Consider the following 16,599-nt stretch of genomic DNA (forward strand, 5'->3'; position numbering starts at 1 on the left):
GAAGAAAGATAGACTTATACATTACCTGTGCAAGTTTTAAATAGTTTTTTTTTTATCTGCAATGTTTTTGATTGTGTCACTGGAACGACAAATGGAGATGTAATCAATAATGAACAGCCTTGAAAATGGCTGTAAACAGATATTCTAGTGAAAAGAGGCACGTCTTTACCCTCTGTACCCTCCCCACAAAGTTATGTTTTTCTAATTTACAATCAAAAAGATTAAGCCTCCAGAGCTGAGCCTTTGACTGCATATATTCCTGAAGAAAAGAAACCATTACAGTCAATACCGGCAAACAATTGTCTTTCATGTTATTATTAACAATAAACCACCAGACATTTGAAAAACCTCCATAGATAACTGCAACCATGTATTGCGAGATGTGACAAAGCCCAATGTTACACGCAATACCTCAACAAACTCAGAGAGAAGAAAGAAAAGCAAGCATTTGTGTGTGTGTGTGTGTGTGTGTGTGTGGTTAAACAGGAATGTAGTATACGTATTGTGTTTTTGTCTGTGTAACTGTAGGCTCAAATGAAGTGGTGACACATTTGAAATTGGCCCCTGCCTGCCCACAAAGACGGACAGGGACACTGCAAGCACGAGCCAATCCATACTCTCCAGACACCTGCTCGCCTTGGAGAATCCTCAGATATTGACCTTCAATTCAGCCCGTATTCACAGTTGATGAAAGGAGATAAGCACTCTAATCTGTTTGTCGCCTTTGCACTCCTATATATTGACTAAATGACACAGACTTAGTTTTACTATGGCTATCAATCAAGAGTGATACATAAGCCTAATAGTAGTGCTTCCACTAACAACTAATTTAAAAATATATATATTTTTGCTATTTCAAGGTCACGGTCATATGTATGTATTTATGTCCAAAAGTTCAAACCATTAAAAAATAGTAGATAATAATAAAAACTGTACAATTAAAAACGGTGGGTGGTGAACTGTTAGGAAGGTTTTGTACTTTCAATGTTGACATGCCAAGGTGTACACATTTATTGTACTCAACATGCAAATTGCCTATGCTTCACAGCTCTCCATGATCAATTTTTCTGATTTCAGTTTACAGTAGATACTATCAGTTTCTCAATCATATTTTAAATTTGGGGATGTGTGACAAAATGGCTTTCCCCTAGACAGAAAACAACTGAGAACCAATGGCATAGACAATACCCAAATTAACCTGTGTTAAAAGCCAATCCATAAGTGTAAGACTTCAATAAGGATTTCAAATGCTCCAAAGTTTGTGCAGATGTGTTTAGGAGCTGGCTATTCTAAAGTCTATAGATCTGTAACAGCCAAAGTCAAGTTCTCAACAGTCAATGTGTGATGGGAGAACTTTGAGAGGCCCCAGCGGAGATCAAATATTAGCTATATAATTTTTTGCTTTGATGAAATGGACAATTTTAAATTAAGAAACCAAGAATGAAGTTCATTTGTAGTTCTAAACGGGTTTTTACTCAAATTTTTTGGTTATGATTTTTTTTTCCCTAAAGCATTTTACAACATCACATGCAAATTAGACGATGACCGCATCTAGCGACTTCTAGAACAGCGAATAACAGTGATTGCATCATTTTTGCTCTTTCTCCTGCAACGCGGTTGCAGCTAGACCTCTGTTAATATGCACGAAGCACTTACTGTTTTGTTTTCGCTACTTTACATTCAAGCTAGCTCAGCGGTTAGCATGGCGTCCTTTGCCCGACCACGGTCTTGCTTGGTGTGTTGCATGTTTACTATAGCCATTCCTTGTCCTGGTGTGACAATATACAGTATTTGCCGGCATGGAGGCGTGGAAGGACTTACTTTAGCCATGCTATCATGACCATGTGTTCCCACATGTCCTCTCAACCTCAATTTTTAGGGGCGGCTCTACCTAATAGATGTTTATTTTTGAACGAGTGAAGAATGAAACTTGACCATTTTCAAAAGCAAAAATAACCGGACATTCAAGGATTATTATACTTAAATGCAAAATGTGACTGTGTCAATCAACATTGGTGTAGTATACAAGGTATGGTCCTAAACTCCGCCCACTGTGGGCCTGCATTTTCACACAACACTAGTAGGCTGGGTGTTAGAGGTACTTGAAAATAAGTAGGGGAGTAGGAGGGAGTGCTTGCTATGAGTCTCTGCAAGGATAGTGATGCCTACATACTGTGTCAAAAACCTGCCACGCAGGCACACATATGGACACACACACACACACATATACACATACACATACGCGGTCAACCATATGACAGTATATATTGTCACAATACGACACATGGCCACATACCCTGCACACGAGAACCATCCGCTCATTTTCTAATTCATATTTATCCGCATATGGGAACCGGCAAACCCAGGAAAATCTCATTCTATTTAAATTCAGGTTGAATCCATAAATTTCCACCTCCGAAAATCCAGAAAAAGCAGTGGACAGGAAGTGTAGGCGGGGGGACAGCATATTTATTTGAGTGACATTGTCTAAATTGAAGTTTGACACTCTTCACCACTCTAACCTTTATGCAAATGTGAAAACATCTATATATGATGGACAGAATTCAATTAACTGAGATGACAGAAAATAATCTAGTGAACTGAATACATCATGCGGCTGAAAGGTAACATAATCACGCCAGTAGGAATGTGTTGGGGGCGGTGGGAAAGAGACAGCAAGAGGAATAGAGGGAGAAGGAGAGAAAAAGGGGGGGGGGGGTGGAAGGAGGGCACAGAGCAGTTGGAAGATAGAGCCCATTTCTCAGACGTCTTATCGAATGGCACAAGCTCCATTTCTCCAAAGCGGCGCCTTCAGTCCACTAAACTCTTGATCTTAAATGAGAGACCCTGGAAGACTGTTGCTAAGCAATTAGGGGGGCTTATTGAGCAGCTGATTCCCACCGCTCAGTGTCCATCATTACAATTTTTCTTCACCTCATCGACTCTCATACTGATGAGCAGCAGTCAGCGCCTAGTGACCATGCACAGGGAAATGGGCTCCCCCAGCAAGATTGCAAATTACACCAGCACACTTATTTCACCATATAGAACAAGACTATCCAAAAAGAACTGTTGAGATCTGGAATTTGAAGTTGCATATTTGAGTGTATTAGTATTTGTGCATACTTCATTTTCAGAGAGGTATTAATTAAACAATAAGAAACCCTTAACATAATACTAGTAATGCAGTAATAACAATATCATAGCCCCCCAGTTGTCATCTAGATGCCATATATTCTTAAAGTTATATGTCTTTGCAGAGTCAAACACTATTTTTTTGTGAGTTTAGCTACTACTACTACTACTACTACTACTACTACCCAGTAAATATACTAATCCTAATAATTGGGATTTAATTTGATTTGATTCATTTTTTATAAAATCTCCAAATTAGTGCATTCATCCAAAATATACGACCTGAATCTTGCATAGAAGGAAACAGCAGGACGAGAAAAAAACGAGAGGAGAAAGAAAGGGAGACAAAACAGCAGCCAGCAGACGGCCTCAGACAATATGTGAGTGTTCTAGCCCACAACTGGCCAGATGGGGGCAACCTTACCCAAGTTATGACAAGCCAAACTAGTGCTGAAGCAGTTGGCCACACTAATAGTATTGAAAATAATTAGGTTTCTGTACTGCTTATAATTCCACTTAATGTCAAAATACACCAACAGAATAATTGCAAATGCATTGAAAATATTTGTTGTATTTTTTGCTTTTTTTTTTTAAATTGTAAAATCTTGCCGCACTGATATTCCCACAAAAAGGAAATAAATATGTGTTAATAATGTATGTGTTTTTTATGGGCATTCGCTAATGCCTGATGTTGATTTCTGACACTAGATGGCTCTGAGACACAAATTTAAAATTAAGACTTTAAAAAGTCCAAACTGGACTTCAGGAATCCTAATGAAAATTCAATATAATTAAATACATCGACATTGTTAATTTTTTATAGAAATGATAACAACTGCATTAGGCTTCAAAATCTCTTTGTCAAATCAAATCTGTGTACAGCTGCTCATTTAATCCAATTAGTGTGCCTAAAACACTGTACTCCTAATGGATGGTTAAGTGACTCCTCACTAGATCTCTTACACATAATATAAGTTCCATTAGCCCCAAAATAGCTGCTGCATATTAATTAAACATAACCTTCATAGAATTCCAGAACAAGCAGTTTAGAGTGCTGTTACATTAGAAGCTTGTGTCAGGTTAGTCCTGCTTTTAGCGACTACACCCTCTGTATAGACTGTTAATTAGCATATTTAATATTAGGTAGATTTGCTCTGTGCTAATCATTCTCTAATTCAGGGCTGTTGCCAATCAAACACTGGACAGTAATCAACATGTCAGGCCTAAACATTGTGTAATCAGTAATTATGATTTGCTGTACGAAAAAAAGTCAATTAATTCCCATAAATGACAATAAGCCTGTTGATCTAATGAGTCCCCCTATACGTCTCATGAAGACAAGGTCAATTTTCCACATATGCATTGAACAATAATACAGATGTGTTCACAAAAACCTTGCACCGCAGAGTGTTTTGACAATGACACTGTTGTTCCGTGGAATGATTCTTTTTTTAAACCTGCATAAACCTTGCATACTCCGAAAAAAGTCACGTCATTCCTTTTCCTGTTCACATTGCCTAAAAAGAGGCAAAGGGTGGGCCTGTCCCTGAGGCCCCCAATGCACCATGGGTAATGTTTTGACCTCCTCAGGTATAATGAGAGAGCTGCAGATTGGCTGCTGAGAGGGAGAGTGGCAGCACTCCAACCCTGACTCCCTCCTTATCCTGGGAAACCCATCCTGGAATCACTCCTGCCTGCCACACTCACAGCTTTGGGGACCAAGCAACTCAGTGTAAATGTGCCCACCAGCAAACATTGACTGCACTTGCTGCAAGGTCACCTCCAAATAAATTTGATTGGACCCACCAAAACGATAGGCGAGGTCTTTACTAATTCAATACATGGCAAAATCAGGCACCCTTGTTAATTTGCTTTCCTGGGAAATACAGTAGTTACTGTAATTTGCAAGGGAACAGAATAGACAGCTGCAGAAAAGTGTCAAGATAGTGAAAAAAATACATTTTCCAGAGCCAATTTTATCACTCAAGTGAATATAAAAATTAAACATGTAAATTAAGACCGCTGAATCAGAAAATGGGTGCCTCCAACTTCATGTCACAAAGTCATTGAATATCTTCCATGTTTGATCTACCATTCCAATATAACTGTTTGTATTATTATTGCCTTTCTAGTTTTAACTTTTACAACTTCAAGGATGAAAACTTGATTGAAAGATCACTAATAAACCCAAAAATCATTGGGGGTTCATATAGATATTTTAAAGATTACATGACTTCTATTCTAGAAGCCTTTGGTCCTGTCGCAAACGCATTAGGGGAAGATCACACAGCGGTTCGGCGGACCTCTGCTGTACTGCTGTTGTCAGGTGACTCTCTTTTCGGTGTGAACAGCGACAGATCCCAGCAGGAGACCGTGGTTGATTGCAGACCACGCACACAACAATAGCGCCTGTGAACCCACTGCTTTATGGCTTTCCTGGCTTTGATGCAACATCTAATTGGCCGAGATGAACTGTTGCTGCAGCTTGGAGCTCAGCACAACTGTACAACAGTGCACACTGCCACTGTGTGCATTTAATTAGGCCTCCTTTGTCACATATTGGTGCATGTGTGTCAACACATGGAATATCAATATTGTACGTATGTCTATACTTGCAACCATATCCGTACATCTGCTCTGAGCACATCGGTCAGGTCTTTGTCTATGAATGATTAAACAGTTTACCACACCTGATTGGGTTCATGAAAGAATTCAGATGGAGAGGGTTTCATTGCACGGTGCTGTACTTTTACACTGCAGCTAGAGCTATCCATAACTGGCTTGCACAGTGACAATGCTGGCGGTTGAATGGAAGAAGGATTGAAGGGTGCCACAGCGGTTTGTTTTCGCAGGCCCTTCACTTCTCAGCATTTGGCGATGGGTCTGGAGCCTGGGCTGCGTGTGAGTGGTGCTTTTGTTTAATGTCCTCTCAGTACTGGAGAAAGCAGGAGAGCCTTGTAATGAGCTTGCAAACAGGACTCACAAGAGAGAAAATCATGTTCCTCATTTATAATTACAAAAAGCGATGGCAATCTGTAGCCTTGAAGTTTGGAGAGGTAGAGTGTAACTGAATATTGTAGAACCTCTGAGAAGTCAAACACAGTTCCGGCATACTCGTTGACTATCACAAGCACTATTTTTTCATATGGTAAATAGAACTAAATAGCATCATTCTTAAAAACAAGAATTAACTGTGCAGTGGGGGGCGGACCTATCCATATATTGATATTGTCAATAGGGTAGTATCTGTCTCTGATCGATACTACCTGATCGATTTTTTTAATGGAAAGTATATACTGTAATTTCTGGTGCCGGGGCGCCATGGCGCATGTGGTAGAGTGGTGCTCTCCCAACCTGAAGGTTGCGAGTTCCATCCTCCGTTCACTGCTGTTGATGCATCATCAGTAGGTAGATGTGTTGAGTGCCTTGGAGATGGAAAAGCGCTATACATTTACAATTTAGAATCAATTTAACGTTGAACCCTGCAGCTGATACAGCGGTGCGGCTAATTTATGGTTAGAAGTTTAAGTTCTAATCTTGTGACATCTCCATTATTTCCGAACTACTACTACTCATTTAAATACTGGGTCACTCGCGAGTCAGTGAGAAAACGGCAGCTCTTTCTTTGGCAGGAGCCAATCAGAAGTCATTACCCAACAGTCTCACAGACTCACAGTGTCATGTTACAAAACGCTAAACACACTAAACTCATCACACAGCAACCTAACACTCTAAAGGTAGCTGGGAAATGTAAACAAACATTGTTAGCTATCAAGTTGGCTTTCACATTCCATCCATCCAGTTTCTAGATATGTCGCCTATCCTCACTAATAGGAATGTAACATGACAACATGGGATGCCTAAAAGCAATGTTTTTTTGCAATACAATAGCCATTGATGTAAGAACTTGGTTTGGTTATTATCATGGAAACCGTGGATTACACTTGTACAAGCTATTTTTCTTGTTAACATTATATTTGTAAAAATATACATTTAGTTGTACCAGGCATATAGCAAATAGCTGGAACCAAGGTTTGTCTAATCATTTTTTTCCGTGACTGTATGTTAGTAATGGTCTCGCCTTGGCCTCCATGTTGAAAAATCCAAGAGTGCTACACCTACATGAAAATTATGAAACTTAATTTTCTTCCCTGGACTTTTGGATGATCAAAAAAATTTAAATGGCTACTCTGTTGACATTTAAAACAAATGTCAGCAAGTATTTCTCATGCATTTTATAATGTTGTTTTCAGCCACCTTGACAAAATAATTGCTGATGCTATATCCATGAACTTCACTCAACACATGTGTCCAAGCCACCACAGGAGATATAGCATATCAGAAATTGAGAGATGGACAATATTAGCTTATCGGATATCGGCAAAAAAGATCTGACATCTCTTGTTATAATTGCCAGGTATTATATTTCCACTTCTGTTGGGTTTTTGCTCATTTTATTTCTACAATGATCTACTTGCCATGGATGGCCCATGGGTCACAATTTGGAAACCCATGAGGAGAGATGTTGAGGCGATTATTACCATTATACCATTACCATTATTATGTGCCACTAATTGTGAAAAGTCATTTCATCACCCTATGGTTACCCTACCTTATCACTTTATGGGGAATACAGGAAGTGAATAAAAGTATTGCAGTAGAGGAGAAACAGATGGGGGGTAGGATTTAATAAGTTTTGCTTCTTCTGATTCCTTTTGGACATGTGGAACTGTGATTATGAATTATGTAATGTATATTAAGGAGACTGGTGTCAGACAAACAGGTTTTTAGACTCGTGTGGTATCTTTTGGAGATTATAACTCAGACTATACAAATATACATCTCTCTAAAAGTTGCGAGCACATGCCAACAGACTGTCAAAAATGATGGGCAATTTTAGAAGATGTGCTACATTGTTTATTTGCATAAAATTGAAGAAATAGTGCAGAGTGTCATGTGTCTCAGCTCGCGTTGAACTCACCACTGCACACAGACTGATTATGGCAAATTACTCTATGTATGAGTTGCAGAGAATCAGCTCTCTGTGCAATATGCAGCCCTGAAGCTGGGGAAGAGAAATTGTTGCGCCAAGTACCATAAAAACAGATTGTGAATTAGCTACATAGGACGCCCCCTAAACCCATTGTTTTATTCATGAGCATGAAGGCTATCAAAACCTAAGAAACCCCTGTGGTCTTGCCCGCTACATTGCATCAAGGTTGCACGTTACATCAGTGGAAGGCTGCATTTTTTTTTGTACATGCCAGATTAACTGGTGCTGTCATTTGCTGACAGTGTTTGCTGACATTTTACTTACGTTTATGCAGTCATAGGTCAGCCCGGCAGCCATTTAAAAAACTTTTAATGAGAAATTCATTATCGATACCGACCTAATTGTTACATTTTTAAGGGTTAAGGGTTGAGCGACTACAAAAATTTGGGTGGAGGAAGGTCGTATCAGCACAGCAATTGTAAAAATGCATTATTGTTGATAACTAACAGGAGATTGAAACTGCACTACTTTGCACCGCTGCACTACAACAGGGCATTGGGGAGCCTGGGGAAATTGTGCTAGCCATTGGGGGATGGAAGCAAAGTGACAAAGCGTCACAAATCTTGTGATATATTGACTTTTTGTCAGAAAAGACTGCACTGGAAAGTACAAAGGTACAGATTTGTTACTGTACAGGACTATATGGTGTACTGCATTGTCAAAAAATGCAATATAGACTGCATAGCAAAAATATGGATAATATCTTTGACAGAGGGAACTATATTGTTTTTCCTTTTATCTCACGGAAGCTAATTAGTGTTTGTAAAACCCTGAGCCATGTGTCTGTTTACGTGGTTTGCCGAGATGCCAGAATATTCTAATTGCCCACTCTGATTTTAGCAGCTTAGCAGCTCTCTGCATTACTGAGTCATAGGAGTCCTAATGAGTAGAATTGTTATCTGAAAGCTGGCCCCCTTTTTTCACCACTGCGAAAGCACATTAGATCCAGACAGCTCATTTCCATTCCCCCTGTCATCTCTCTAGAAATGACGTGCAGTGCTTGAAACTGTTTATTTCCAAATTCAGACCTCCTCCGCGGCAGCCATCGGCTTCAATTACCAGTTTTTTTTTTCCTGAGCGAAGCCATCAGGCAGCCTGACACTGAGGTCCAACCTAATTCCCACCTTCTCCAAAGTCAAGAGCATAATGTGCAGATAAAAAAGGTGGAAAATAGCCTGCCGCTCATTAGCATGCAGTGCCTGCCTGTTCATTTGCTTGCTGCGAATGAAAGTTCTAACACTCAGCGCCTTGTGCAATGCGAGAACAGTCCTCTTCAGACTGCCTCGTGTCCTTACTGCCATGGAAAGGTCATCGGCAAAGGTGTGTGCTCACCGACCTGGCTGACTGCTCTTCTCTGTCCCACCGGGGAAAAGGGTTAGTTGAGGGTATTGATTCAGGGAGAACCTCATTACCTGCTGTATCAACATATTACTGCCATGTTTCGCCCGGCCGTATTGTTTACAAGTGTCTTTAGCATGGGCAAAAGCCTGCCCTCCTGGGCCATGACTGCATTCATTAGAGCCTGCCCTGGGTGATTATGTTATCTGATACGCTGCTCGCTGGGCCAAGCCAGCGAGCAGGGCCACTGGCCTGCATTGGCCGGGGCCCATTACACTCCCTCTCTTTTTCTTTCCCCCTCAATCCCTCTGTGTCTCTGCCCGTGCTCTCTATGAATGTCTCCATTAGCCTGCCGATGTGTAAATTGTTTTCACCTGCACTGCGGGCAGATGGGGAGCAGTGTCTCTGTCGTGATTTCCTATGCATGAGCTTTCTAATCAGTCAGAGAGTAACATGATTCCCTTGCTCCTTGCTGCAAAAAAGGTGAGCTCGTGCGAGCGTGCACACATACATAACATCATCACACATGGTCTCGCTCTCACATTCTGCAATCAATATGCAAGATGTGCTGTGGGGATATTGGTGCAGATGTGGTGGTGACAGGGTTCATTATATGAGTTCACCTTACAACATTGTGATGGCTTAATACAGAGGAGAGGACCTGGGCCCGAGATGATCCTTCCCTCTACCATTTCCATTTTCAGTTCAAATTGAGGGATAATTTGACCTGGAAGACTAAACCCACATAAGCACAATGACATCCAGTAGCAGTGTCAACCGAGTGTGACCCTTGGAAGAGACGGGAGAGGATGCCCCTCACGCAAACAAATAAAGCTTCCTCCCCCGGATACCGTAATGTGGATGTGATTTGTGCCCTCTGGGCCTCTCTTCCAGAAGGGGGTCAAATGGGCCATCTAGGTCCTTTGGGTGCAGGGAAAGGTGCTCATATAATGAGGTGTTTATTCTTGGCTACACGTACTAGACAAACATCAATAACATCACTGACGAGCGTAGCTGCTGTGTGGCCGTGGGATTTTTTGTCTTTTATTACAAAGCATGTAATCTTTAATTGAGAAAACTGCAAAAATGATGTCACCGCCTCACAAAAGGAGAGTCACGGTCACGGTCTATAACAGGGAGGCCGCATTGAGTTAATAAAATTGGTCGTGGGGCGGGCAGACTATATATACTGATAACTTGAGGTAGAAATGTATGCATATTTCTACTTGTAGGAGGGTTGTAATTATATTTTGAGGATTGACTATGCTGGAGTAGATGAGATAATAAGTTGTCATGTTGTCACAGTTCATTGCACATGGGGGTGTTTCGGTGCAAAAGTGGACCAAAGTAGACACATTGCTCAATACCCAGTGGGAGTCTGCACAAATTGAGGCTTATATTCAGGCCCAAAAAAGGCCAGCATTGTTAGTCCAGTTAACGGCATCATACCTGTCTATCACGTGAACGTCTCCGGGCACTGGGTATGGTGGAGGCCAGTATGATCTAGAGCAGGGGTGGGCAAATATTTGGACTCGAGGGCCGCATTGAGTTAACAAAATTGTCTGGGGGGCCAGAACATATATTTAACACACACACACTATTTTATGCTTATCATTTTCCTTGAATTATTTGTCTAATTTTATCTGTAAAAGTGTTATCCTATATCAGTTGTATGTTCTCATGTCCCTTTTTTAGGAGCACTTTAAACATCACACCACATCAAACTATGTCATTTAATTTGACAGTTTTGTTGTTTATTTTTTACTAAATCAGACATCCGACTTGCTAGTCATGTTGCCAGTTTGTATGTTAAAAGTTGAAGTTACTTAGAAAGCAACTGGCGGGCCGGATTCAAACGCTTGGTGGGCCGCATGTGGCCCCCGGGCCGTAGTTTGCCCACCCCTGATCTAGAGTAATATAGCCAGGCATATGCCTAAGCCGCAATCAGAAACCTGCATGAACGCCACAACACAACATGCTCTGTTGACGATAGACCGCATCTAGGGTGAGAAAAAGTCACAACTCCCGACCAGGATCGCTACCTTCGATCGGTTTCGTCGAACCAGTCGTACAGCACGGGAAAAACTCAGCAGGACCGACACTGGGATCAGCAGCCCGACAGTGCATCACCCCATATTGACTGTTGTGACTTTGTGTTTGGCAGCTGTCATTTTCTTTTGTTATGTTTAAACCAATAATTTCATTTTTGCTGCATTGGCTGGCCACCAGTCCAGAGTGTACCCCGCCTCCCGCCCAAAGTCAGCTAGGATAGGCTCCAGCATAGCTCTGCGACCCTAATGAGAATAAGCGGCATAACAAATGAATGGATGGATGGATTTCCTTTTTGTATTCTTAACAACGAAACAAAACACACTGATGAAACTGAACCTCAGCTTAAACTCATTCAACTGTGTTTTGTGGGCTTTCTTTTCCATTAAATTATAAACGGGATTTGTTGCAGCTTTTCATCCACTTGATAGCACTTAACTAATTGCTTTCCTCTCGTAGCCGAAAACGCAGTCATTAAACATAGTCACACGAATAAACTACACGACATGGAGCACGAACACTCAGTCACAAAAATAAAGCACAATAGTATTTTCTAACCCTTTTTAAAACTTGACCAAGCCCAGTTTTGACCAGACACCACTAATACCATCATCTGTTTTAATATTTTTTATATCATTTTGTGGAAATGAAATCATGCGTGTGCCAACTACAAGTGCCTACTTTGTGAAACAATTTAAATATGTGGCGGAATCACTCACACTACTACACAGCAAATCAACAAAACAAGTGACCATTGAATTAGGGCGTCAAACCTGAGAGCTTTTATAGTCTCATGTAGAATGCATGCTGATAAAAAATTGTCAACAAACAATCAGGCTTCAACTCAAGTGAAATTTTGTCAAAAAGGACGCTCAAAGGCAGATGCAGAGGATTATCAAAACACTGAATTGTATTGTCATTTAAAACTGTCCAAAATAGGCTCCATTTTGTTTTCTTCGTAGATAAAAATGCAGTATTTCCAATAACCCCCCACATGTGTAAATATAATAGTGAAGGGGGAGTGATAGAAACCAGAGGCACGGAGCCACAACCACACATGGTCCAAGTCTCACACCGGGGAAGGAAGAAAAAAAAAGGGGGAGTGTTGAAAAAGATAATTTAGCATTTGTGTAAGCTGTTTATCAAATTATTAACTGCACAGATGTTTCTGACTCGCTAGAGGCTGAACGCTGAACGCAGGCTGTGTCAGCCAGGCGAACAAAGGTCTGGAGGATTCATTGGAGTTGTGCACTGAATATCAATTTAATTTACTTGTTAATTCTTATGCAAATTGTGACCTCTGTTGGAGCATATCAATGTCCACAGTGTTTATACTGTTGGAGTTAAGTCATAAAATGTTGCTATGGCTGATCACTTAAGAAAAGAAATACAAAAATATTTATATTAATTTATATGTACACATGGAGATTATATATATATAATCGGAATGTTTTCCACATGTAATTTAGCTGTATTTTTTACTTTCAACGTGTAGAAATTACCAGGCACATTCTTTGCTAAGAGATATTTACTATATTGATATTATATTTATTAATATTAACTAAGCAAAGATGGGTTGAGATTGGTTTGTGGCCCGGTGGTTTTCTGTGCTGCATGTGAACCAATTCAACAGCATATGAGGGCACAAGTAGCTTTATACAGTACCTTAAGTGGAGAGCCATTGCTTTTGACACTGCAGCTCTCATCGCACCAACACACCTCGAGGCTTGTGCCTGAAAGGAGCCACACACGTTACTGTACACAACCTGTTCTCACAAGCACGTCATTACTAGATTGTAAATAAAAACAAATTCAATGCAATTAATAGAAAACACATTGTATCATTGTAAAAAAAAAAAAAAAGCTAATTGCTGATTAAAATTACAGGAAGACTAGGTTTACATGCACTAAAAACGTCTAAATGAATTCAGTTGAAACTAGCTTTTTAAAACTCATACCTTAATTACATCGTGTTCGATTGTTCATAGATGATATTGGAAACCAGATCCCTCTTGAATGTAGGATCATCGGAGCTGGTTTTCTGTACACGAGCCAGCCTCTGTGGAGGATCAAGGCACAGCTATTAAGAACATTAAATTTGTAAGAGAAGAAGAGGATGGTGACTGTTTGCACAAACAAGCAGACAAATTAAAACTAGAGGCTAAAATAAACTAAATATTTTGAAAATACACATCTGTTTAATATGTGACAGAATACTTTGAGCCGGTTTTAATAGGTGACATGACACGGTGAATGGGTGGTTGGAGCCTATCCATAGCTGACAGAAGGCAAAATGATTGCTGGACTGATTGATTGAAAGTTGGAATAAGAAGTGTTATTCTTTGATGAGAAAAAAAAAGATAGTCCTGATGACTTCTCATGAGATCCTGCCTGAGATGTTGTCATCGTGATCACGTCTTAGGACATTTAGTGATGGCTGGTAAGGGAAGTTGACAAAAATGTGCAAAGTATGTGTTGCTGTGCAAAGGTACGTCGGTAAACCACACTCCCTGAAACCTTGAGTCACGCTGGACATCGAGTAGATATGTCTGTGACTTTTAGCTTGATGGTTAGCGCTGTTGATGCTCATCTGTCATCGAGGTGGGTTACACATATATAATATGACACTCAACAAAGGTTGCTCATTGCCGTCACACATAACTGAGCTCAGCTGGGACTGCAATTCATGTCCAATTTTCTTCATGGCCTCGGAAGGGCCACCCTTCCACCTCTGCACAGCACAAACAAAAAGCCCTATCAATTATACATGCAGGAGGCAAACAATCAACTTTATTTCACAACAAATAGCCTCAGAGAGACGGGAAAGGGGAAGATTAGCATTAGAAAAGGACAACAAAACTCCCCAATTCTGCAGCTAAAGAGCAATTTGATTTAACTGAAAATGGTGAATTTCCTTGATAACGTTTTTGAATCCTAGGAAAGAATGTGAAAACAGCACTGTTGAGGTTAAAACGCAACATTGAGACAGCTGTCAATGGTGAACTTTGATAATTTAAGATCAGATTAAGAAATGATTCAACAACAACCCCTGCTAATGAAACATCTGCATCTGATAGAGAGGGAATCTTATCAAATCAAGTCTTTGATGGTTGGTATTTTGCCCAGTCAATATGCTGATTGAAAATCATGTAATGTGGCAACTGCTTCGCTTGCTAGAAAGATTTGTACACCCTTCTGTTTTGTCACAAAATTGTTTGCAAAGATCATAATGCATTACTGTATAATTATGAAATTATTCCAATCAACAAACATACAAAAGCAACATTTTTGTTTTTGCTACCATTTTTCATGAGCTGAACTCAAAGATCTAAAACTCTGTTCACAAAAGGTATCTTTTTCAAATATCCATCATACGTTTTCTATACTGCTTATCCTCGTTAGGGTTGCAGAGGTTGCCGGAGCTTATCCTAGCTGTCTTCGGATGAGAGGCAGGGTACACATAGACAACCATTCACACTAATACTCATACCTATGGACAGTTTCGAGTCGCCAATTAAGCTAACATACATGTTTTTGGACTATGGGAGGAAACGGGAGTCCCTGGAATAAACCCACACACACTCACACAGAGGGACAGCAGGCAAACTCCACACAGAGATGCTCAAGCACAGATTTTAACTCCAGACTGTGTGGCCAACACGTTAAACACTCGCCTCTGTGTACGTTTACAGTGAGTTCTCCTCCCACACCACAAAAACAGGCATGTTAGATTAAATGGACAAATAAGGGGTAGGGGAACCTTTTTGGCAAAGAGAGTCACCAAAGTCATGTATTTTGAAATTGATTTCCCTCAGAGCCATATAACATTTTTTAACAGCATATACAATTAAATGCGTCCATTTAGACCAGCGCTTCAGTCTGTACAGTACAGATAAATGAATATTTTCAGTTTCTCTAGTATTTCAAATCGGCCGGGGGAATTTTAGAAAATAATAAGTTGTTGCATTTATTCTGAAGCTAATCAATAATAAATTAAAATACATCTTACCATTAATGCAACTTCTAGTGCTGCATGGTTTTACTGATGGCTGGGTAGTCTGTTTGATAAGTGGTGAGGTTAAGCTTAATGTCCTTCACTTGTGTTTCCTCCACTTGATTTGCCATCATTGTGGTACCAACTGTTCTTACTGACAAAGCCATTATATTTGAATATCTTGCCTTTAATTGAAAAGTCACCACATCAAATATAAATGCTTGGCATATTCGCCATCTGTGAATGGCGAAATTTATTCTGCTCAGAAAATTGTATGTACTGTAATTTCCGGTGTTTAAACTCACAGTACTCAAACGTGGCACAGTATTGAAACGATTACCTGTAGTTCAGATGTATAGGAGATGTCATGGTATTAGAACATAGTGTAAGAAAAATACTGTAAGAAAAAGGTAATGGCTTATACAACAGAAATTACAGTAATACAAGGAATTAAGGGATGTTTTTAAAGGAAAACTATTCCAAATTGTCCATAGGTATTAATGTGAGTGTGAAAGGCTGTTTTTATGTGCCCTGTGATTGGCTGACGACCAGTCCATAGTGTACCTCGCCTCTTGCCCGAAGACAGCTGGGATAGGCTCCAGCATTCCCACGACCCTCGTGAGCGATACAGAAAATTGATGTATGGATATTTTTGTTTTTCCATAAATCTTTGTCCTGTGTTTTATTCAGATTTCAAGTGCATTTCTGTCCAAAACCTAACAATATAATTTCATGATCTTGGAAATGTTAATGTTTTTAGCCTGGTATTAGATCGTTACAGAATTTGCAGTACATTTGGGTTTATATTTCCACACTAGCTGAATGTCCCCAAAAATACTTTAGTTGAATTGATTTCTCACACTTTGGAGAAGTGAGGAAACTCCTAACATTGTTCGTAGTGTCGTAAATATGTGTGTGAGTATAAAACATAATATTATTACACACTGAAGAGAAGTACCTCTCATTTCCTACCTGCCATCTTCACGAGCTGTCAGACAGCCAATGAGCATTGTCGCGCAGCCAGTTAGTC

At 40.1% G+C, this 16,599-nt stretch overlaps 1 long non-coding RNA gene across 1 annotated transcript in view; it reads right to left on the reverse strand.

Annotated features, from left to right (window-relative positions):
• LOC131140489 (uncharacterized) overlaps positions 1-13,637 on the reverse strand; it is a 54,048-nt gene extending 40,411 nt beyond the window's left edge. Inside the window, exons 1-2 of the long non-coding RNA XR_009132422.1 lie at positions 13,534-13,637; positions 13,241-13,308 (exon numbers count right to left, since the gene is read on the reverse strand). This is a non-coding gene — a long non-coding RNA (uncharacterized LOC131140489). The remainder of the gene's footprint in view (positions 1-13,240; positions 13,309-13,533) is intronic.
• Between the last annotated feature and the right edge of the window lie 2,962 nt (positions 13,638-16,599).

This window comes from Doryrhamphus excisus, chromosome 13, assembly GCF_030265055.1.
Source record: "Doryrhamphus excisus isolate RoL2022-K1 chromosome 13, RoL_Dexc_1.0, whole genome shotgun sequence".
Lineage (NCBI taxonomy): Eukaryota > Metazoa > Chordata > Actinopteri > Syngnathiformes > Syngnathidae > Doryrhamphus > Doryrhamphus excisus.